At 48.5% G+C, this 24,228-nt stretch overlaps 1 protein-coding gene across 10 annotated transcripts in view; it reads left to right on the top strand.

Moving 5' to 3' along the window:
• The first annotated feature begins 23,164 nt into the window (after positions 1 to 23,164).
• Positions 23,165 to 24,228, top strand: part of myt1la (myelin transcription factor 1-like, a) — a 47,623-nt gene continuing 46,559 nt past the window's right edge. For 5 of the 10 annotated variants that reach the window (XM_029733196.1, XM_029733198.1, XM_029733199.1 and 2 more), the window contains exon 1: positions 23,750 to 24,113. The gene's annotated coding sequence lies outside the window, so the exon portion shown is untranslated. Of the gene's footprint in view, positions 23,549 to 23,749; positions 24,114 to 24,228 lie in introns of those variants that run through there. The other 5 variants (XM_029733201.1, XM_029733203.1, XM_029733204.1 and 2 more) reach the window with 2 other exon arrangements.

The following is a 24,228-nucleotide window of genomic DNA, read 5'->3' on the forward strand; positions in this document are numbered from 1 at the left end:
CTATTGACATTTCTTTTGTATATATCCATAAGAATTATGCTGATTCATGATTTCGACTGGCTGAGAAAAGCTGCCTACCTGTCTGTCTCATCCCGATTCCCGACACATTCATTACTATGGGACAGCTGGAGGTCGAATTTCAATACTGAACATTTTTGCAAATATAAGAGAATGACAGCAAGGTTTATATAAATCTCCGCTATTGAAAACCAATTGATAATCTAAAAGAAATGGAAGATAATGTCTAGATGCTTTTACAGTGGAGATCAAGTTTATAAATTGCCTGGCTGGGCTGATGAGACAGCGGATTGCGCAGTGAGATGGAATAAAGTAAATAGGCATTTCACGGTGGTAACTTGTGGAATAGACACAGGCTGAAATGCGGTTTTAACCAATAAGCATCCAGGATTAGACCCACCCGTTGTATAAATGAATAGAATATTTACTAATCCATTATAGATGCTTTATTACAAGGTGTTATTATAAAGTGCTACCCTATAAGGTTTTAGGAATACTTGAATTACTTTGATTTGAGGATTTAAATCCATTTAGGCTATTACATCAAACTCATGTTTAAAACAGTGAGTTGGACTTCATGTGGAACACAGAAGTGTGGCAGGTGTATAGACAAGCAAGCGGTCTGGACTGGAGAATTCCCTTTACTATTCCACAGGGGTTACCTCTGTACAAATTCCAATCCCATAGCCTTTCCCTAGCGCCTTTGGAGCTGAGACGATAAGACCTCTACAGAAGGATAATGTGGACTGGTTGGTTGAGGACATAGCCAGACACAGACCATAGCCAACCAAGGCTTGACTTCCTCTGTTGCTCATCAGTGAATAGTAGGGGCCTGCTGTCAAGTTAATTAGGTCCCTGAGAGATTCCAATCTGATGGCACCAGGCCAAGCCAGTGTGCGTCATGCAGCGCAGGCCCACCTGCTTGCCTGTCTCCCTGCCCGCCTGTCTCCCTGCCTGCCTGTCTCCCTGCCCGCCTGTCTCCCTGCCTGCCTGTCTCCCTGCCCACCTGTCTCCCTGCCTGCCTGTCTCCCTGCCTGCCTGTCTCCCTGCCTGCCTGTCTCCCTGCCCGCCTGTCTCCCTGCCTGCCTGTCTCCCTGCCCGCCTGTCTCCCTGCTTGCCTGTCTCCCTGCCCGCCTGTCTCCCTGCCTGCCTGTCTCCCTGCCCGCCTGGCTCTGGCTCTGGAGGCAGGTGGTGGGATATGGAGGCAGGGGAGAGAGAAAGAAGCCTCTGGAGACTCTACCTTGGGTTTGTTGGGCGGATATCAAGGAGAAGCCCCCTATGGTCTCTTTGAAATGGTTGCGTGTTTTAGATCTTAGATCCTGGATCTCTCTCTCTCTCTCTTTTTCTCTCACACACGTACACTGACGGTGGAGGCACACACAACCTAGACCACAGCAGGGAGACTTAATCTGGGAGGATTTGCTTCTGTGTGTCTGACTGCCTGTATTGGGAGATGAGTCAGAGCAAAGTTTTTTGTTGTTGTTGTCATGCCTGAATCGCTTTCTCGTTGAAGTATGAATGGTCTCTGCAGGAAACGCAGCTCTGAAATCCCTGCAAATAGCGTAGTGTTTTCCATTCTGAACAAAAGTTGTCCACTGTGTCCCGTGCCTGAATAGAGAGCCAAGGACAGGATGTAATTCGTGAGCATTTTTAGAGTGGTTTAAATGAGCCTTCATGAGTGCAGGCAACAGCTCTGGTGAAAGGGAGAGTAACTAAAGTTTCAAATCTGTTCAGACGTCTCCCCAGCCTACACTGTGTGTTTGGGTATGCGTTATGCATGCGCTTCTTTATGTGTGTGTGAGTGTGTGTGTGTGTGTGTGTGCACTACTATTTTGTGGATGTGTGTGTGTTCCATCCTACGCCCATTGACTGTGACACTGCTGGAATGTTTTTGAGGCACATTAAACCTTCATGGACGACCAATATTTTTGTGTCCACAACATGATTTTGTATACAGTGCATTTCAATAGCAGATGAAGGCAGTAGGTTACTTAAGACAGAAACGATAGGAGGGAGGTTTTACTGGGATGATGGGTAGGCGCGTAATGCAAAGGTCTCGCAACCAAAACATTGGGTGTTTGAGTCACATGATTGACGGCTTTAGCACTTTAGCTAGTTAGCAGCTTTGCTCACTCATTTCTACATTTTTAACTACTTACCTAGCATGCTAGCTAACCCTAACCTTAACCCTAACCCTATCCCTAACCTTAAGCCCTAACCTTAATCCCTAGCCTAGCTAACGTTAGCCACCTAGCTAATGTTAGCCACAACAAATTGGAATTGTTTAATAAGAAAACGTTTAACGTTACTGGCTACAAATGTACTATGAATAAAATAATGTGGTGGACATGAAAATCATGTACTAGACACGTATACGTTATGAACAAAATTGTGTGTGCCTATCGCAAATTTTGAGTAAGCAATTAGTGTCTATTTCACAATGATCTGTGATAGGGTGTTGATGGGCACATGCCACACAGTCATGCCAACTTGGCAAGTAGCCCCCTGGAGAGGTCCACAGCCCCCCCCCCCCCCCCCCCCAGAGCCTGCTCAACATGGCACAGGCGTTTCATCATCAGAGAGAACCCATGGGTGCCAGCGCTGGTGCCAAGCTGAGCAGATGGCATGAACACATTGCGGAAGTGTCAGTCACATCAGTGTTCTTCTCTCTTACTGTCTTTATCTCCAACACATAAGGCGTGAGAGCACCATCTGTAGACAATTTTGGGGGGGGGAGGAGAACAGTTTAAAGATGTACAGTAATAGTACATCACATTTGATCAAAAATCAGCCCAAGATTTTACAAGTATGCACTTGTTTTGAACCAACCGTGTATACATGATCGTATTCTTTTATATGATGCACTGTAATGTCAGTGAAATCTCTGTTGAGGTCTGCAAAGTACAGCATGTTCATATCAGTCAGATCCCTTACGCTAGTCTAGCCTCCTGCCCCTCCTGTAATGCATGGGAGTCCCTCCATTTGGCAGCGTGCGGTTAGCTTGCTAGCATAGCCTTAGCAGCCCAGTGGAGCCTACCCACAGCCGAGCAGCAGAGCAACCAACCCGTGGATCAGGGGGTCATTCATTCTCCACCGATTCATCACACATCCCACAGAGCTCCCAGCTCCTCTGTCACCTTGACAACCCAGCCCGCAGCCCACATCTACATGCCCTGGCTGAAACCTCACTATTGATTTAGAGCCTGGTGCTCTCTCTCTCTCTCTCTCGTGTATGTGTGTGTGTGTGTGTGTGTGTGTGTGTGTGTGTGTGTGTGTGTGTGTGTGTGTGTGTGTGTGTGTGCACGCACATTGGTATCCATATAGGACCCTACATTATTTCATGAGCCAGTACTTTTATCAATATATTGAATATTCAAATCACACCTCCAGATTCCTCCTGGCTCACCACATGAAGCCAGGGATGTCCAGGCAGGGCTGGTGTGCAGTGCATCTGTCTGGCTATCTGTCTGTCTGGCTCTCTGGCTCAGTGAAGGCTGAGGTATAGTGCAGATTTGGCTCCTCTCCAGCTCCGAAGTCAGCCTGGCACAGCAGGCGGGGGCTGTGGAGTGGCACTGCCAACTGAGGGCACTGCGGCATTTCAAATAGAAGGCTGGTGAAGAAGAGGATGGCAACCCAGTCATTTTCCCCAGTACTGATGGGGATGCAAATATTATGCATGTATGCTCACACACACACACACACACACACACACACACACACACACACACACACACACACACACACACACACACACACACACACACACACACACACACACACACACACACACACACACATACACACACACACACACACACACACATTCTTTCTCTTACGCTATAAAGCAATCTCCCTTTCCCTCAGCTCTGCCAGACATACTGTAACTAAAGCACGAAGTAGTCTCACACAGGGCTTAAAATCCACTTATTAGCATAATTTAATTTCACTCATAATGAAGCCTACCTGGGCTGCCTTTTCTCCCTTGTATTTATTTCTCAATCTCTCTGTCTTCTCTCTCTCTCTCTCTCTCTCTCTCTCTCTCTCTCTCTCTCTCTCTGTCTTCTCTCTCTGTCTTCTATCTCTCTCTATATATATATATCTCTCTGTCTCTGTCTTCTATCTCTCTCTATATATCTCTCTCTGTCTCCTATCTCTCTATATATCTCTCTCTGTCTCTGTCTCCTATCTCTCTCTATATATATCTCTCTGTCTCTGTCTCCTATCTCTCTCTATCTCTCTCTGTCTCTGTCTTCTATCTCTCTCTATCTCTCTCTGCCTCTGTCTTCTATCTCTCTCTATCTCTCTCTCTCTCTGTCTCCTATCTCTCTCTATATATCTCTCTCTGTCTCTGTCTTCTATCTCTCTCTATCTCTCTCTGCCTCTGTCTTCTATCTCTCTCTATCTCTCTCTCTCTCTGTCTCCTATCTCTCTCTATATATCTCTCTCTGTCTCTGTCTTCTATCTCTATATATCGCTCTCTTTCTGTCTCCTATCTCTCTCTACTCTCTCAATCTTTAATTATTTCTCACTCTTCTCTCCCCCCCACCCTCTCTCCTCTTTCTAAGTTTGAATTAGATTAAAGTCTGTTGTGTCCTCAATGAGATACAGAGACAAGAGAGCCTTATTGCTTTTTGGCTCCTGTCCGTGTCGACTAATTTGCGCTGTAAGGAAGCCCTATTACTCTGCCAGTGAGAGGCATCCCTAAAATCCCCAACTTTCTCTTTTGTCTCACTAATGAATTCACTTGACTGGCAGTGGTTCCAGCAGAGGAAGACTCATCAGATGCCAAGTAAAGATTTGACATGAAGGAAGGCATAACCATAGCAGGTGCAGAGATGTTGCCGATCGATATCTCCACCATGAAACAGCCTTCCTTCGCTATGCATGTGATGAGTGCTTGTTTTGTCAAAGGTCAATGAAGATCTGTTTTCTCCTCAGCGCCATCGATTTTATTGGTTCACACAAGCGAAACATATTTTTGTGGGTAAATGGTAATTCCTCTCTATTGACGTGGACCCGGCCGGTTTCTGGGGGTGGGTTGATGAGGAGATGCATGGGGATGGTGGGGGTCTGCGGGGAGCGAATGATAGCGGATGTACGCTAATCTTTGCCCGTGAGTTACGACCTTTCCTCTTTCATTAGCTTTCCGCCAGCGTCTCCGTCCACACTGGCGCTCCAGCGGTCTGGGCGTTCTCACCATTCCCCAGTGATTGAATAGAGTTCATGGATCTTTATTAAATGTTAATCAACCTCCTACTGTCTCAGGCTATTCACTAGGCTCTACTCTTTTTTTGTCTCTCTCTATTTCTGAAATCTGGCTTCCGCGTCCATTAGTTCATCCTATGTCAGATTCATATAGGAAGATCGCACATAGCATGTATTGACATGTCTAAATGTATTCTCTCTCTCAGTTCCTCAAGTCGGTTCCTGCTTTTTCATTTGGCGCCGCATTTGCAGAGCCTCTGCATCCACAGATGATATTGGATTCATATAGGAGAAATGAGGGACCACGTATAGCATTGATATCGAAATATGTCTATTCATGTCAATTTCAGGTGACATCCTTGGTCCCTCTCCTTCTGCCACAGTCTCTGTACTGTAAACGGCAAGCCCTCCCTCCCTCCCTCCCTCTCCCCCCCAGTCCTTTTGGCACGTTGAGCCCAGCCAGTGAGTCTGTGTCTTTAAATGTGCCTGTGAGTGAGTGCTGCTGCTCGGATCAGAGCCTCTATCGCCGCTAGGCTCCTGAGAATGATTGATGGCAGCCTTATTTACGCCATCAGGTTCCCTGCCACGAGCCAAAATGGCTGCCTGTTCCTACCGAGACGAAAGACGCCCCCCCCCCCGTCGAGGAGGGGGGGCAATACAGTCATGCTGGCTTACAGACAAAGAGGGATGATAGAGAGAGTGAGATAGAAATAGAGAGAGAAGGGGGAGAGAGAGAGAGAAATTAACAAAGAACCACCCTATTCCATTGGTATTCCTTACAGTAGGGTGCGCTCAGATGTGAAGTCTATAAGCCAATGCCAATGATGAATGGTCGAGCGAACAATAGCCCAGAAGAAGATGGTGGCGGCGAGGTCTGTTCAGTGTGGTGCGTGATCTTGAGATCTTATCGATTCTTCAGCCAATGCCTGTAAGGGTGAGCATTGATGGATAACGTTCCCCGTCTTGGGCTTCACTCTAACGCCCTCACGCCGGCCCGTGACCTTACGCCCAATGTCACTTGTATCCCAAGTAACACCAGCCACCGGTGAGGGCCAGATCACTCAGAGAGTGAGGCACCTATGACAAGTGTCTTTTGTGTGGCCCGGCTGGCCTGTCTGATGCGGATTGAGGAGGTACGGTAGATTGTGTTCCTGTGGTGATGCTGATGGGTATTGTCCGGCATAAAAGCACATTCATGCGTTCGACTGTTGAAACCACAAAGCAGAATCAAGAGCACTTCAAATCAAATCAAATTGTATTTGTCACATGCGCCGAATACAACAGGTGTAGAACTTACCGTGAAATGCTTACTTACAAGCCCTTAACCAACAATGCAGTTTAAAAAAAATACAGTTGAGATAATATTTACAAAATAAGCTAAAGTAAAAAAAATTCAATTAAAAAGTAACAAAATAACAATAATGAGGCTATATACAGGGGTTACTGGTACCGAGTCAATGTGCTGGGGTACAGGTACGAGGTAATTTGTACATGTAGGTAGGGGTAAAGTGACTATGCATAGATAATAAACAGTGAGTAGCAGCAGTGCGGTAGAAGAGAGAACAGTCTATGACTTGGGTGACTGGAGTCTTTGACCATTTTTTGGGCCTTCCTCTGACACCACCTAGTATATATGTCCTGGATGGCAGGAAGCTTGGCCCCAGTGATGTACTAGGCTGTACGCACTACCCTCTGTAGCGCCTTACGGTCGGATGCCGAGCAGTTGCCATACAAGTCATAGACTGCTTAGTGTGCTACCACACGGCAAGAGGTAACGGAGCGCCAAGTCTAGGACCAAAAGGCTCCTTAACAGCTTCTACCCCCAAGCCATAAGACTGCTGAACTGCTGAATGAAATGGCCACCGGACTATTTACATTGACCCCCCCCCCCCCCCCCCCTCCATTTGTTTTGTACAATGCTGCTACTCGCTGTTTAATATCTATGCATAGTTATTTCACCCCTACCTACATGTAAAAATTACCTCAACTACTTGTACCCCCGCAAACTGACTCCCTGTACCCCCTGTATATAGCCTCATTATTGCTATTTTATTGTGTTACTTTTGAATTTTTTTAACTTTAGTTTATTTGGTAAATATTTTCTTAACTCTTCTTGAACTGCACTGTTGGTTAAGGGCTTGTAAGTAAGCATTTCACGGTAAGGTCTACACCTGTTGTATTCGGTGCATGTGACAAAATAAAGTTAGATTTTATTCGATTTTTTTGATTTGACACCAGATAAGACAGGATCATTTCACCAGATTGGACAGATGACCCTAACCCCCCAGCACATACTGTAGTCTCTCTCTCTCTCTCTCTCTCTCTCTCTCTCTCTCTCTCTCTCTCTCTCTCTCTCTCTCTCCTCTCTCTCTCTCTCTCTCTCTCTCTCTCTCTCTCTCTCTCTCTCTCTCTCTCTCTTCCCCCCTCCAGTGTGGCAGCGGCCGTGTGAGCGAGAGAAAGTGACCTACATAACGCCGCTCGCTCGCCTCATCTGTCTTTTGCATTTCAAGGGGGATGAATAATTTACCGCCTTCCCTCCCTCCGCAACATGACAAGCCTCAATAAAATTAACCAAGTTAATGAGCGCCGGTGAAAATCAACGCCCCTGAATTCAAAAAGGGCTGCCGCGAGCAGGTGATCCTGGGCAACGCAGGTGGCTCTAGGAAGACCGCCACAGGTCTTCTAGCGACTTTCTAGTGTTTTCCGGCGCCAGTCACTCAAATACTTTGGGGAACGGCAGAGAGAGATGTATTGGTAGAGGAAATAATAGGCAGCTCTTTAGTATTCCACACCATTGTTTGCCATAGATCCTCCTTAGCAGGCTCCAGTACGGCTAAGCCCAGAGGAGTGCTGCAAACAATACAAAGGACGGAGAGGATAGGAGCTTTATGCAGTGGTTTTGGTTGTGGCGTAAGGTGTGTACGTAATGGAAGATGTACATGTGTACTGTATGTAACGTTAAGCCAAACCCATGGCTCTTGTAATCTTGGGACTGTAATCTCGTCGAGGTCAATTATCAACATTGTGGCCTCTGTTTTCGTCGACAATGGGTACAAAGCATAAATACTGGCGCACAGAGACATAGGAAAGGCACTGCCTTTAGAAACACACATACACAAACACACACTCGCTCACCACAGCCGGGGAAATGTGCAGTAGTGTAGTAGTTTTATCAGGGTGAACGCAGACACCACGAGTGCACTTCTGCCTCCAGCTACAGGCTGGGGCTCCATGGGAGGAAGTCAATTACGGCAAGATGAGCCTGCCCGGGGTGAACATATGGGAGGGAGATAACGTCGTGAGCAAGATGGCCACCGCCAGCTCCCAGCATTCCCCTGGCTGCCTGGGCGTCGAGCTCTGCTCTTTGCCCTCCTCCATATTTACAGGCAGATAGGGGACGTGCTGCTGGAACCAAATAAAGACCATCTGGAATCTGGAGAGCTGCCCAGTTGTCACACACCCCACCGCCTTGTTTGGGTCTGAACGCAGCAACTCTCACTACGTCTGATGCCATAGAAGCTACTGCAGTGCAGAGCGTCGCGGAAGAGAGGGAGAATGTAGGCTACTTTGTGTGTGGTGTTGTGTGTGAGATAGAAGTTTGAGCAGTTGAAGCTGTTTGAAAGACTAACTCTTAGAGTCCAGCCTGACTACACGCTCAGCTCTCATTGGAAGGCTTTGATAAGAGTAACATTAGCCTTTCCGTCACGAAGCTTCTCGTTTTTTTTTTTGTGTGTGTGTGTGTGTGTGTGTGGATGTTGTGCATGAAAACAGGTTCCTCTGAGGCAAGGAGACTAGCAGCCGTCAAGCGTGTGGGATGACAATAACAGCAGCGTACTGCATAGGAAAACAGTGGGAGAAATCGTTTGTTGTTCTTTTCCGTGTGCCTCAGAGTGATTTGGGATTCAGCACACGCATCGCCATACCCAGCACCACTCAAGCACTCATGTGGAGCCTGGATGAGTAGAGTAGACAGGGGGGTGTTGAAAGAGAGAGAGGGAGGGAGAGTGTGAGAGAGAGAGAGAGAGAGAGAGAGAGAGAGACACCCGCAGACACACATCTGTGTCGCACACGCACCTATGCCTACACGTGCACAAACTCCCAAATGCGCACACTCACACACACACACACACACACACACACACACACACACACACACACACCTCATACTCAGTCCACACACCCTACATATCTCACACACCCCCAATACAGGTTCATGTTTCCATGGCCCTCCCCTCCTAGGCTTTAGCTGTTGTGTGGCATTGGCTACATAATGCCTGAGAAAGTGCAGCTGCACAGGACAGCAGCAGTGGGGAAGGAAAGGAAGTCTGGGGAGAAAGATGGAGAAATACCCATTCGAGAAAGCCTAAAGCTCCTTGCTGCTTTGGATTAGCAGTCTTCCGTTTCAAGCTACCATCGATGTAGATTGTTCTTCAAATGTTGGGGCAGAGAAGCGGTGGCGCTTCAGAGCGTAAGTCTCTGTCAGAAAAGCAATCAGCGGCTCCAGTGCCTTCCCTCCTGCAGTGGGCTGATTACAGGATTAGACTGAACCCTGTTCCTTCCTTCCCCTTGTGTGGTAAATCATTTCAGCGCCATAAAGAAATTTGTGACAAAAGAGAAGTTAATTAAGATGAATTCACTTTTTAATGACGGCCGTACATTCTGACTTGTGCATGCGGCAAAAGGCGTTTGGTCCTAACTTCATTTTATCTCTCTGCGTTCTTTATTTATTTCACCTTACTCCAGTTGGATGTTTTATTGGGCAGTTAGCAATCTCTCCCGATCTGCTACTAGCCTGGTTGACATAGACATACAAGTGCTTTCCCTTTCACGCTGACTTGGTACCTAACGGAAAGGTTGAGAATGATTTGATTTTCTACTTCGTATTCTAACCTATAGTACTCTATTCTGCCAGCCAGGCCCGTTGAGAAGGTGTGTGTGTGTCTGTGTGTGTGTGTGTGTCTATGAGCCAGGCATGCAGACTGACTAATGGAGCTGGGGCTTCAGGGCTTAAGCTCAGAGCCTGGCCGACTGTCTGCTCTGTGTAGGAGGAGGTAGGCTCTGCTACTGCATGCCTATGAGAAACAACCAGAGATCAAGTGTGTGTGTGTTTGACGGTCCCTGCCTGTAGAGGGGGGCCAGGGACAGCCTCTGTATCCCTGGTGTCCCTGCTGATTTACATTCTGCTGGTGTAGGCTGGAGTTTCAAACAGCACACCCCCATACACTGACGTTCAATCATCTCTCTCCCTCTCTGTTTGCATCCTCCCTCTCTCGACACACCACGCACACACTCCCCCCTTTCTCCCTCTCCCCTGTCACTTTCCATCCCTCTCTCTCTGTGTGCTATGCACTGTGTATATATACGTGTGGAAGTGTGAGTCTGTTCATATGCCCTCTACTGCCCCTGTCCTTCTGTGAACCCTTCTCTTGAGACAAACCAGCCAACATCTCCCACAGGAAACACATTCAAATCAACACATCCACTTTGCATGTCAAATGCAGCAAATGCACCACAAATCAAGTGACTAAATCAACGTGTTAGTCGGAGCTTTACGGAGACCAGGGCTTATTATGATGGTCTCTCAGCCTATACAGCTGCAGAAGGATCTCTCTCTCTCTCTCTCTCTCTCTCTCTGTCTCTGTCTCTGTCTCTGTCTCTGTCTCTCTCTTTCTCTCTCACTCTCTCTCTCTCTCTCTCTCTCCTGTCTCTCCTTTCTCTCTCCTCTCTCTATATACAGTGCCTTTAAAAAGTACTCAGAGTATTCAAAGTATTCTGACCCATTAAATTAAAAAATCCATAACAATCTACACACAATACCCCATAATAAAAAAAAACGAAAACAAGTTTTAAATTTTTTTTTACATAAGTATTCAGACCCTTGGCTATGAGACTCGAAATTGAGCTCAGGTGCATCCTGTTTCTGTTGATCATCCTTGAGATGTTTCAACAACTTGATTGGAGTCCACCTGTGGTAAATTCAATTGATTAAACATGATTTGGAATGGCACATCTGACTGGATAAGGTCCCACAGTTGACAGCGCATGTCAGAGCAAATACCAAGCCATGAGGTTGTGGGAATTGTCCGTATAGCTCCGAGACAGGATTATGTCGAGGCACAGACCTGGGGAAGAGTAACAAAACATTTCTGCAGCATTGAAGGTCCCCAAGAACACGGTGGCCTCCATCTTTCTTAAATGGAAGAAGTTTGGAACCACCCAGACTCTTCCTAGAGCTGGACGCCCGGCCAAACTGAGCAATTGGGGGAGAAGGGCCTTGGTCAGGACCAAGAATCCGATGGTCACACTGTCAGCTCCTCTGTGAACATTGGATAACCTTCCACAAGGACAACCATCTCTGCAGCACTCCACCAATCAGGCCTTTATGGTAGAGTGGCCACGGAAGCCCCTCCTCAGTAAAAGGCACCTAAAGACTCTCAGACCATGAGAAATAAGATTCTCTGGTCTGATGAAACCAAGATTGAACTCTTTGGCCTGAATGCCTATGGCACCATTCCTATGGTGAAGCATGGTGGTGGCAGCATCATGCTCTGGCGAGGTTTTTCAGAAGGAGGGACTGGGAGACTAGTCAGGATCGTGAGAAAGATGAATGGAGCAAAGTACAGAGAGATCCTTGATGAAAACCTGCTCCAAAGCGCTCAGGACCTCAGACTGGGGCGAAGGTTCACTTTCCAACAGGACAATGACCCTAAGCACACAGGAAAAAGACAAGGGTCTGAATACTTTCCGAAGGCACTTTATTTCTCCCCTCTAACTGCTCTCTCTCTCTCTCTCTCTCTCTCTCTCTCTCTCTCTCTCTTCCTCTCTCTCTCCTCTCTCTCTCTCTCCTCTCTCTCTCTCTCTCTCTCTCTCTCTCTCCCTCCCTCCCTCCCTCCCTCCCTCCTGTGGACGGGAGCTGGTGCTGGGGGATCAGAGCAGCACATCAAAGCAGAAGGGGATCAATAGAAGCCATGTACGCCCCCCCCCCCCCACATCACTTTGATGGAAGCCTGACCAACGAGGCGTTCTCCCCCTGTGATCTAGGCCCCCATCTGGGACTGGGAGCTCTGATTGGAGCAGGGGTTGAGGTTGCAGGGTTCTCATTTCTGTCGGTGGATGGTAGATAGTATGTTGCCTGGGTGTGAACTCTGGGTAGTTGGTAGCTTGACTCAGGGGCTCTGACAGTGATCTCCACCCCAATTATGGTTGAGTATTTCAGCTATAACACAAGCTATCAAATGCAGGGTGGGTGGGTGCGTGCGAGTGTGCATGTCTGTGTGCCTGCCTGCCTGCGTGTTTGTGTGTCTGTGTGTGTCTGTGTGTGTATGTGTGTATGTGTGAGTGAGTGAGCCTGGGAGGTTATCAGCTGTACCCTGAGCAGAGCAGGCAGAAGAGCAGCAGGGCTGGAACAGCAGCCAGAAAGCCAGATGAATGACCTAGAGAGAGGACATCTCTGTCTGACACAGCCCCTATACAAATACAACTAAAGTTCCAAGGCCTATTCACAAAAAGACATACAAACAGAGAGAAACTAACCCCCCCATTCAAAATCCTATTTTCCATAACCCCTAACCCTAACCCTAACCCTAACCCTAACCTTAACCCAAAAGCCTAACCCTAAACCTAACCCTACCTACTAACCCTAACCCTTAACATAATTCTAATCCTAACACTAATTCTAACCTTAACCCTAAACCCCCTAGAAATAGCATTTGACCTTGTGGGGACCAACAAAATGTCCCCAGTTGGTCCCAATGCTTGTTTGTTAACTATTCTTATTGGGACTTCTGGTCCCCACAAGAATAGTTAAACACGTCCACACACACACACACACACACACACACACACACACACACACACACACACACACACACACACACACACACACACACACACACACACACACACACACACACACACACACACACACACAGTGGCACATGTACAGCATGAACACACACACTCACAGACATGTGTGTGTAAAGAATGTTCTGTTTTGGGGGCCTTTTACCTCGGCAGCCCTGCTGACCCCCAGGGACAGAGGAAGGGATCGGAATGAAAGCCTTGGTGTCTGATGCCTGCTGGGAAGGGAAGGCTTCTTCCTTTTATCTCCCCAGAAATGCATATGCATCAGGAGGCATCACTTTTAAAGCATTCCCCTGAAGTCTCCCTCCGCTGTCTGCATGTCTCAGGGTCTCAGGATTCACACATGAAACAGAAGCCTCTTCCGTGAGAGAGAGAGAGAGAGAGAGAGAGAGAGAGAGAGAGAGAGAGAGAGAAAGAGAGAGAGAGAGAGAGAGAGAGCGTGGAGAGAGAGAGAGAGAGAGAGAGAGCGAATGAGAGAGAAGAGAGGAGAGGAGAGAGAGAGAGCAAATTAGAGAGAAGAGAGAGAGAGACCGAGAAGAGGAACTTGACTGCGACAGACTAGTGAGAGAGAGAGAGAAAGTATGGAGAGAGAGAGAGCGAATGAGAGAGAGACCAGGAGATTCTTCAGAGAGAGAGAGAGTTTGAAGCCCAGAGAGAGGAGTGCTCCTGTAACCTGACCTTGGAGCTACGCTGGGACTAAGAGACACCTTTATCAGTGTCACTGTCCCCAGGAGGGACAATGGGATGAAGGGGGATGGAAAAGGGCAAGGGAGGGGTGTCCCTATAGAATCACTAGGAGGGTGTGAGCGCTGACCATGACTCCACACATGACTGATAACAAGAGAGGTACATCCACTTTCCTGTGAGCCCAACTGTTTGTGACTCTTAGTCACAATAAAAGGATGTCTGTTTTTGACAGCTATCATAAACACAATATGTACGCGGGCAATAGTCAGCTTGGAACTGTTTGTTATGCAGGCATTAGGTCATCTGTGGAAGATATTGACATCTAGCTTCGCTGCTTTGGAAACTGTCTGTACAGTATGCTGTACAATAAATGAAATGCAGGTACGGTGATAAACAGAGACACTGACTCCATCATCTGAGATCTCCATCCCTTCCCCTTGACTTCTCTCACAGTTGCCCCTCACTCCTCCGCCTCCCATCCTCCCTCCCTCTCTCAGACAGAAGTGTGAGAGAGGCTCTCCTCCCCGGGGTCCTTCCCATTCCAAAACAGGCATGTTGCAGCAGATAGGCACCTCCCTTCAGACTAGCACCTGGGTCTCACAGGGGAACAGGGGAACAGGGGAACTGGGCCTCCGACAGTAGCATGGAACACAGCCTGGGGCTGGGGGAATACAGCACGGCTCTATGGCTGAAACGTACCACACCACCCTATGACTGAGATGACAGCAACATACAGCACTGCCCTGTAAATGAAACATACAGCGTTGTCCTACGACGGAAATGACTGAAACATACAACACTGCCCTGTAAATGAAACATACAGCGTTGTCCTACGACGGAAACGACTGAAACATACAACACTGCCCTGTAAATGAAACATACAGCGTTGTCCTACGACGGAAACGACTGAAACATACAACACTGCCCTGTAAATGAAACATACAGCGTTGTCCTACGACGGAAACGACTGAAACATACAACACTGCCCTGTAAATGAAACATACAGCGTTGTCCTAACATACAACACTGCCCTGTAAATGAAACATACAGCGTTGTCCTACAACGGAAATGACTGAAACATACAACACTGCCCTGTAATGAAACATACAGCGTTGTCCTACGACGGAAATGACTGAAACATACAACACCGCCCTGTAAATGAAACATACAGCGTTGTCCTACGACGGAAAGACTGAAACATACAACACTGCCCTGTAAATGAAACATACAGCGTTGTCCTACGACGGAAACGACTGAAACATACAACACTGCCCTGTAAATGAAACATACAGCGTTGTCCTACAACGGAAATGACTGAAACATACAACACTGCCCTGTAATGAAACATACAGCGTTGTCCTACGACGGAAATGACTGAAACATACAACACTGCCCTGTAAATGAAACATACAGCGTTGTCCTACGACGGAAATGACTGAAACATACAACACTGCCCTATGGCTGAGATGACAGCGACATGCCGCATTGTCCTCGGAAACATACAGCACTAAACCAATTAAATCAGGAAGACAGACATACATTTCATGGATTGATTTACCTAGGTCGAAACCGGATTTTCTGTCAATACCAAACAACAGTATTGACAGCCTGACTACAATCTAATAATTCCCTTAAGTCCATAAACTTACACCCATCCCCCTAGCAAAACCGAAACCTACTTGAAAGGTAACATCGCTCACTGTTGCCCCTAGTGGCCGGTTTCCACGTCATCTCCTCAGACATGGATGGATATTCGAATATTGTCGAATATTGACTTGTATCAGGGGTGACCTGCCTGGGACTATCTACCACAATTATCTGGGCTCTCTTTTCTTTTACCTGTAGATTTTCTATAGATTCTCTACATCCCTAACCTGTTCTCTAACTCAGTCTTTATCCCAGCTCACTCCTTGTTTTTATAGCTTTCTCCTTGGTTCTCCCTGTTCAAGACATTGCGTAATTGCTGTGTGATTGAGGGGATGAGGAAGATAGCATAAGAGAGAGAGCGAGAGAAACTAAGGTTAAGCGCACAGCAAACAGGAGATAGCAGTCTGATGCATTCTGATTCATGAGCGGCCCTTGAACTTTTTTGTACTTCCTGAAGCACTGCTTGGACAGGAAGCAGTCATCGATGGGTTTCGGTCCACACACGCAGTCACGCATCACACTCGCGCACACACACACACACAAAGACATTAGACATGGCATCATCTCTCCCTTCATCTCCTGCAGCCTAGGTCAGCTCCTTTCGTTCATGCTTAAAGTCTTGTTGGAGAGAGAGAGAGAAAGAGAGCGAAAGAGAGAGAGAAGAGAGAAAGAGAGAGGAGAGAGAGAGCAGAGAGAGGGAAAGAGAAAGAGAGAGAGAGAGCAGAGAGAAGAGAGATAGAGCAGAGAGAGGAGAGAGAAAGAGAGAGAGGACAGAGAGCGCAGAGAGAGGGAAGAGAAAGAAAGAGAGAGAGAGAGAGAGAGAGAGAGAGAGAGAGAGAGAGAGAGAGAGAGAGAGAGAGAGAGAGAGAGGAGAGAGAGAGAGAGAGGAGAGAGAGAGAGAGAGAGGGAAAGAGAAAGAGAGAGAGAGAGCGAGAGAGAAGAGAGCGAGAGGAGAGAGAGAGGAGAGAGAGAGCAGAGAGAGAGAGAGAGAGCTGTCTGTGATGTGTATTTATCGATGCTGGCTGCTGTCTCGGGCTTGTCCTTAACAACAAACAGACAGAGCAGAGCAGAGCTGAGCGCCGGTGCTGTGGGTTGTTCTCACAGCCTGGGTGGAATGTATTATTTAAGGGAGAAGCCTTTAACTAGGTCACACCACCATAGCCTACAAACCAGCCTCATCAAAATACAAGCACTCCTCTCTTTCTTTCGTTCTTTCGTTTTTTTGTTCTTTCGTTTTATTCGTTCATTCATTCGTTCTTCCTCTCGTCTCTCTTCCCACTGGGCACAGACGTCAATTCAACGTCTATTCCACGTTGGATCAATATAACTCCCACAGTCCCACAGGGCGGCGCATAATTGGCCCAGCATTGGCCGGGGTAGGCCGTCATTGCAAATAAAAATGTGTTCTTAACTGACTTGCCTAGTTAAATCAAATAAATAAAACATTTGAATTGAAATGACATGAGAACAACGTTGATTCAACCAGTGTGGTTTCGTCTCTTATCTTTCTTCCTCCCTCTCAATTTCCTTGTCCTGAGCTCACTCATGGCTGATGGATGCAATTGGATAAAGGAATGCAGAGCGGTGCGTGTTTGTGTGTTTGTGGGTGTGTGGGGGGGGATACAGAGATATGGAGGGGAAGAGAGATGGTTGTTAGGAGACCACCTCCGTGGCTAATTTTGGAGCTGGGTACACAGTAGGACTGGCTGCTGCTCTGCAAACAGGGCACAGAGGCAGCGGGGAGGGTTGGGAAGGAACCACTTTTCATCTCTGATGCCTTTCTCGCTCTCTCTTTCTCTCTTTCATTCGCCTCTCTCTCACACACACACACACACTCATGCTATCTTTCTATCTCCCCACCTTCCTCTTTCACTCTCTCTAGGACCCCACTAACAAAGGTCTCGTGGGGAGAAGCAGAGGAGAGCGAGGAGGGAGAAAAAGAAAAGGAGAGAGAGTGAAAGAGGTAGACCCCCTTAAGAGACTGATGAATTATAAACAAAGAGTCAGAGAGAGAGAGAGAGAGAGAGAGAGAGAGAGAGAGAGAGAGAAAGCACAGGTCACCCAAAGGCATTTCAAGAGATCACCTCTTTTCATAAATATACCATTAGCCTTTCGTGGCAAAGAGAGATAGAGAGAGAGAGATAGAAAGAGCCCACTGAGTGAGGTGAATTCTCTATCTCTCTCTCTCTCCTTCACACACACAGACACACACATGCACACAACCACACCCCCCCATCCCCCTCAACACACCAGGCATAACAACGAGACAAGCCATAAGAAATAATTAGCCATGGGGCTAGTGTGATGCGGCCACCCCATTCACATGGTGACAGCCACTGTCATGTGGCATGTTTATCATGGCCATCTACTGCTAGCTCTCTCTCTCTCTCTCTCTCTCTCTCTCTCTCTCTCTCTGTCTCTCTCTCTCTCTCTCTCTGTCTCTCTTTATCTCTGTCTCTCTTTATCTCTCTCCTCCTTGCCACCATGGCCAATGCCTGGCTGTGTGTGACAAACGCTCCCCTCTCTCTGCTTCATCACCATCTATCCAGTGGACCATCTGGCTGTGTTAATGAATTCCCCCTCATTTGCATGGCTGATAAGGGCTATGCTCGTTTGGCTGGCTGGATAACCAAGGGGGCTGCCGCATTCCGCCGGGCTCCGCAGAGAGAGAGGCGCGTGGTGGGGGATGAGAGAGACAGAACCCTATGGAGAGGGGTAATGACTGTGTGTGTGTGTGTGTGTGTGTGTGTGTGTGTGTGTGTGTGTGTGTGTGTGTGTGTGTGTGTGTGTGTGTGTGTGTGTGTGTGTGTGTGTGTGTGTGTGTGTGTGTGTCTGTGTGTGTCTGTGTGTGTGTGTGCGCGCGTGCCATTGCACAGATACTGTGTGTGGAAGTAAATCAGATCCCTAAAGCTCCCCAGTCCTATCGTCCCACCATTTGTCACTGCCACCAAGGAGACATAACCCCCTCTCTCCCCCCTCCACCCCCCATTCCCCCTCTATCATCCCACAGCTCTGCCTCAGCACAGAAAACACAGGAGGTTCCCCCCCACTCCCCCCCCCCCTTTTCTCCCAAGTCTCCCCTGCCTCTCCTGGCTCCCTCAAAGCCTTTCCTTAATTATTGGTTATGTTTCTCCCCTGTCTATAGAACATGGGGATAGTTTACCATGCCCAGCTATGTGTGTTCTCAGCCCAGCCGGGTGTCATTCACCCGTCTGCTCCATTTCCCCCTCCACACAGACAGTTGTATTGTGGCAGAGAGGCAGAGGAGAGCCAGACAGACTGTAGGCAAGCTTAATAGGGGAGGCATTGATGCTGGCTGCCTGCAACAGAGCCTGTCTTGGCTGGGTGTGATTCATATCTCGGTGCCTCTCTGTGTGTGCGTGAGTGTGTGAGTGCGTGTGTGCGTGTGTGCGTGTATGCGTGTGTGAGTGCGTGAGTGTGTGTATGTGCGCGTGTGGGGGGGACACTGTGAAGCACGATATATCTTATCGATCCGTCTTTTTTTAAAGGCAGCATCGAGGGGGAACGTTGTCCTTGAGCAGTACAATACATCACACCTCCCGATCGGGAGGCTTTCCAGCCCGGATTTATCATCGGGTAGTGAGTTTTGAGTCAATATTATTAATTAAAGATAATTTTATGATTGTCAGATACGTCTTTGTCACATTACGGCCACTGTAAATTAGATTCCCTCCAATAACAGAGCACCTTAGAGAAATATGTTATTGGAAACTGAGAAAGGTAGAAATGTCCCTGATCACTAGAAGGTAATGGCTTTAATTCTTCATACTAGAACAAATACCTAGACCATCTTAGTATTTAGTGCAAAAACACCAACAAAAAAGCTTTTATGATTTGGTATTTCCACAAGGACCTAAAAATGCCACTTTTTAACTTTTTAACTTTCTTTAATTCTGTTGACCCTCAGAACAGATGCCCTATTCCCCACAAAGTGCACTAAATACAGAATAGGGTGCCATTTAGGCTGCAGACTTTTCAACACTTTCACAGCGTGACCATCCAACCTCTGTTTTCAGGAGCAATTTTGCTTTACGACCGACGTAAAGTTTAGAGCCTCACTATTCTATACTGACCACCTCAGCTCGAAGGTAACACAACCCACACAAAGACTACACTGTAGTCTTGCTAGTCTGTGTCCTTTGTCTCTGCCTCTGCCTCTGCCTCTGCCTCTCTCTCTCTCTCTCTCTCTCTCTCTCTCTCTCTCGCCCCCCTGAGAGTGCTGAGTTTTTAATGGTTGTCTACTAGTTTCAGCACCAGGAGCTGCCCACTAGGTTCAGCACCAGGAGCTGTGCGTAGAGAGAATCTCAATTAGATTAGCTTGATTCCTCGCATCCTCTCCTTGCGTCCTCTCCTCACCTCCTTTTGAAAAAGGTCAAAAGTAATCTAAATGAAACATAACGCTCCTTCTCCACTGGAATGTCGTCAGGCAAATTGTTCACAGAGGAATAATCCCAAGATGCATGTGTAAAGTGGTCAAAATAATTAGCTAGCTGTGCTAGACATTTTATAGGTAAATTAATAAGTAGCGTATCGATTTTAAATGTGTGCATGCTTTTCTCCTCCGAGAAAACAACAGCTGATTCAAAGGGTGTGGGGCGGATTGCAAAACTCATCTGCAGTACTACAACCTGAGTATCCTCCGCCGGAGGAGGCTGTCGAAGAGGTGAGCAATCTCCTCTGTTCAACTATTAACGAATTGACATTCTTCTCCATATGGCGCCCACTTATCAGTTTCCGGGTCACTGAGGAGGACAGAGGAGTAGAGGAGAGAACAAACTTTTTCCCAATTGAGAATCTCGCATAGCGGAGAACTGGGGAGCTGGGAGCTGTCCACTCGATTCAGCCCCAGGAGCTGTCCACTCGTTTCAGCCCCAGGAGCTGTCCACTAGGTTCAGCACCAGGAGCTGTCCACTAGGTTCGGCACCAGGAGCTGTCCACTAGGTTCAGCCCCAGGAGCTGTCCACTAGGTTCAGCCCCAGGAGCTGTCCACTAAGTTTGGCCCCAGGAGCTTTCCACTAGGTTCAGCCCCAGGAGCTGTCCACTAGGTTCAGCACCAGGAGCTGTCTACTAAGTTCAGCACCAGGAGCTGTCCACTAATTTGGCCCCAGGAGCTGTCCACTCGTTTCAGCCCCAGGAGCTGTCCACTAGGTTCGGCACCAGGAGCTGTCCACTAGGTTCAGCCCCAGGAGCTGTTCACTAGGTTCAGCACCAGGAGCTGTCCACAATTTCGGCACCAGGAGCTGTCCACTAGGTTCAGCCCCAGGAGCTGTCCACTAGGTTCAGCCCCAGGAGCTGTCCACTAGGTTCAGCCCCAGAAGCTGTCCACTAAGTTTGGCCCCAGGAGCTGTCCACTAGGTTCAGCACCAGGAGCTGTCCACTAAGTTCGGCCCCAGGAGCTGTCCACTCATTTCAGCCCCAGGAGCTGTCCACTAGGTTCGGCACCAGGAGCTGTCCACTAGGTTCAGCACCAGGAGCTGTCCACTAGGTTCAGCACCAGGAGCTGTCCACTCGTTTCAGCCCCAGGAGCTGTCCACTAGGTTCAGCACCAGGAGCTGTCCACTAGGTTCGGCCCCAGGAGCTGTCCACTAGCTTCAGCCCCAGGAGCTGTCCACTAGGTTCGGCCCCAGGAGCTGTCCACTAGGTTCGGCACCAGGAGCTGTCCACTAGGTTCGGCACCAGGAGCTGTGCGTAGAGAGAATCTCAATTAGATTAGCTTGATTCCTCGCATCCTCTCCTTGCGTCCCCTCCTCACCTCCTTTTGAAAAAGGTCAAAAGTAATCTAAATGAAACATAACGCTCCTTCTCCACTGGAATGTCGTCAGGCAAATTGTTCACAGAGGAATAATCCCAAGATGCATGTGTAAAGTGGTCAAAATAATTAGCTAGCTGTGCTAGACATTTTATAGGTAAATGAATAAGTAGCGTATCGATTTTAAATGTGTGCATGCTTTTCTCCTCCGAGAAAACAACAGCTGATTCAAAGGGTGTGGGGCGGATTGCAAAACTCATCTGCAGTACTACAACCTGAGTATCCTCCGCCGGAGGAGGCTGTCGAAGAGGTGAGCAATCTCCTCTGTTCAACTATTAACGAATTGACATTCTTCTCCATATGGCGCCCACTTATCAGTTTCCGGGTCACTGAGGAGGACAGAGGAGTAGAGGAGAGAACAAACTTTTTCCCAATTGAGAATCTCGCATAGTGGAGAACTGGGGAGCTGGGAGCTGTCCACTCGATTCAGCCCCAGGAGCTGTCCACTCGATTCAGCCCCAGGAGCTGTCCACTAGGTTCAGCACCAGGAGCTGTCCACTAGGTTCGGCACCAGGAGCTGTCCACTAGGTTCAGCCCCAGGAGCTGTCCACTAGGTTCAGCCCCAGGAGCTGTCCACTAAGTTTGGCCCCAGGAGCTTTCCACTAGGTTCAGCCCCAGGAGCTGTCCACTAGGTTCAGCACCAGGAGCTGTCCACTAGGTTCAGCACCAGGAGCTGTCTACTAAGTTCAGCACCAGGAGCTGTCCACTAATTTTGGCCCCAGGAGCTGTCCACTCGTTTCAGCCCCAGGAGCTGTCCACTAGGTTCAGCACCAGGAGCTGTCCACTAGGTTCGGCACCAGGAGCTGTCCACTAGGTTCAGCCCCAGGAGCTGTTCACTAGGTTCAGCACCAGGAGCTGTCCACAATTTCGGCACCAGGAGCTGTCCACTAGGTTCAGCCCCAGGAGCTGTCCACTAGGTTCAGCCCCAGGAGCTGTCCACTAGGTTCAGCCCCAGAAGCTGTCCACTAAGTTTGGCCCCAGGAGCTGTCCACTAGGTTCAGCACCAGGAGCTGTCCACTAGGTTCAGCACCAGGAGCTGTCCACTAGGTTCAGCACCAGGAGCTGTCCACTAAGTTTGGCCCAGCCCCAGGAGCTGTCCACTAGGTTCGGCCCCAGGAGCTGTCCACTAGGTTCGGCCCCAGGAGCTGTCCACTAGGTTCGGCACCAGGAGCTGTCCACTAGGTTCAGCCCAGGAGCTGTCCACTAGGTTCGGCACCAGGAGCTGTCCACTAGGTTCAGCCCCAGGAGCTGTCCACTAGGTTCAGCCCCAGGAGCTGTCCACTAAGTTTGGCCCCAGGAGCTGTCCACTAGGTTCAGAACCAGGAGCTGTCCACTAGGTTCAGCACCAGGAGCTGTCCACTAGGTTCAGCACCAGGAGCTGTCCACTAGGTTCAGCACCAGGAGCTGTCCACTAAGTTTGGCCCCAGGAGCTGTCCACTAGGTTCAGCCCCAGGAGCTGTCCACTAGGTTCAACACCAGGAGCTGTCCAGAGTTCACTGCTAACTGCTGTACCCTACACTGTGTCCAGTGGGGATCCATGAAAAGTGACTGATGGTATTGCATGGTCAGTTATGGCTTAGGCTATATTTCCTTCAGCAGCATTTACATCTAACCCCAACCCTAACAAAACATATCGCTGATATTCCACTTAAAAATAGTTTTTACAGTGATCCTGTACTAATAATGAGCAATTTATATTTCCACACTACTAACAAAGGGAATTAAAATATTACGCTTGAACACCCAGTGTATAAGGACAGTGCTCACATACAGAACAGTCCTGGGTGTTGGTTTATATTTTCCATCATGTTCCCATGTGAATTAGCTAGCGATTCCCAAATACAACATCAAACACAGGCGCTAGCTATCCTGGCGCATCTCCCTCTACTGCATGCACAGCTGCACACGCTCCGCTCCAGAGACGACACAACCGCTCTGTGGGGAGAGAGAGAGAGCCACCGCTGCCTGCGCCGCACAATGTCTACCGCTCTGAATTAATACAGGAAAGAGAGGGGGGGGGCGATAGAATGAGAGAGAGTGAGAGAGACTGAGTGAGAGACAGGGAGGTAGAGACAGAGACAGAGTGAGGTGGGGAATGTGATTCCAGCCTAGCGCTCTGTTGGCTGGATAGGAGAGGCAGAGAATCTAGGCTTGGCAGTGGGCTTGGCTTGGTTCATCTCTGCCTTTCTTTCCCCCTCTCTCTCTCTCTCTGTGTGGGCAGCAGCCGTCGTCATTGGTTCCTTTTGGGTTTGCCGTGGTTGCCTGGAGAGCCGACGGTGGTTGGGGACCGGTGTGAGGGTAAGTCAGACGCCTTCCTCTCTGGGTTGTGTTCTGCTGCAGTGCCTTGTTCGAAAAAGGTCTCTCTATCTCTCTCTCTCTCGCTCTCTCTCTCTCTCTCTCTCTCTCTCGCCTGCTCGCCTCACACATTCTACATACAGACCGTGCCTGTTTCCCCCTCCCTCCTCCCTCCTCCCTCCCTCCTTCTCTCCTCCCTGTCTGTGTCTCCATCGCTCGCGCCGCTCTCTCCTCTGCCTCCCTCCCTTGTTTTTCTCTAAAGTGGCTGCAGCTCCCCTTCCATTCACTTCTCTCCCTCCATTTCTCAAGTGCTACAGGAATGAGCAGGACTCCCCGAGTCTGATGACAGTGACAAAGAAAAAGTGAAAGAAAGGAAGGAGGGAAGTACAGAAGAGAGAGGGAGGTGAGGGAAAGAGAGAGAAGAAAGGAAGGGAGAGAGAGAGAGAGAGAGAGAGAAATTGCCAGTGCCGAAAACGAAGTGTGTGAGAGAAAGAGAGAGCGAGAGGGAGACTGGTTGCAGACTGACTGGGAGAGGAAGCAAAAAGAGAGCTTTACCGTCGCCATTTCAGTAGGTTTCTTTCTACACTTTGCTTGCTCCTGCTCTATATTGTGGTTGTGTCATCTCCGTTTTGTCCGTTATGAACATAGAGAGAGGCTAGTCAACTGTGAGTAGTGAGACTAGG

Source organism: Salmo trutta, chromosome 35 (genome assembly GCF_901001165.1).
Source record: "Salmo trutta chromosome 35, fSalTru1.1, whole genome shotgun sequence".
NCBI classification, from domain to species: Eukaryota; Metazoa; Chordata; class Actinopteri; order Salmoniformes; family Salmonidae; genus Salmo; species Salmo trutta.